General features: G+C 32.6%; 1 protein-coding gene across 1 annotated transcript in view; it reads left to right on the top strand.

Moving 5' to 3' along the window:
* Positions 1-227, top strand: part of LOC119588958 (calcitonin gene-related peptide type 1 receptor-like) — a gene marked incomplete at its 3' end in the record, with an annotated part of 18,045 nt that overhangs the window by 7,835 nt on the left and 9,983 nt on the right. The gene's annotated exons all lie outside the window — the stretch shown is intronic.

Consider the following 227-nt stretch of genomic DNA (forward strand, 5'->3'; position numbering starts at 1 on the left):
ACTACGGGTGATGTGTTTTACGAAATGTTGTTTGTGGGTGAATTCTGTCGTTTTGTGATTTTTTGGGTTTTTGTTTTGTTTATTTCCTGCATTTTTTTGTTTATTCTCATAATTTTTTTTTTCTGGGGGGAGGGGTGATGTCTGGCTGTCTTTGGTACGTTTTTTTGTTGTTGTTTTTTTTCTTTGGGGGGGGGCGGTTTTATTATTAAATTATAATTATTTTTTAT

Source organism: Penaeus monodon, chromosome 24 (genome assembly GCF_015228065.2).
Source record: "Penaeus monodon isolate SGIC_2016 chromosome 24, NSTDA_Pmon_1, whole genome shotgun sequence".
NCBI classification, from domain to species: Eukaryota; Metazoa; Arthropoda; class Malacostraca; order Decapoda; family Penaeidae; genus Penaeus; species Penaeus monodon.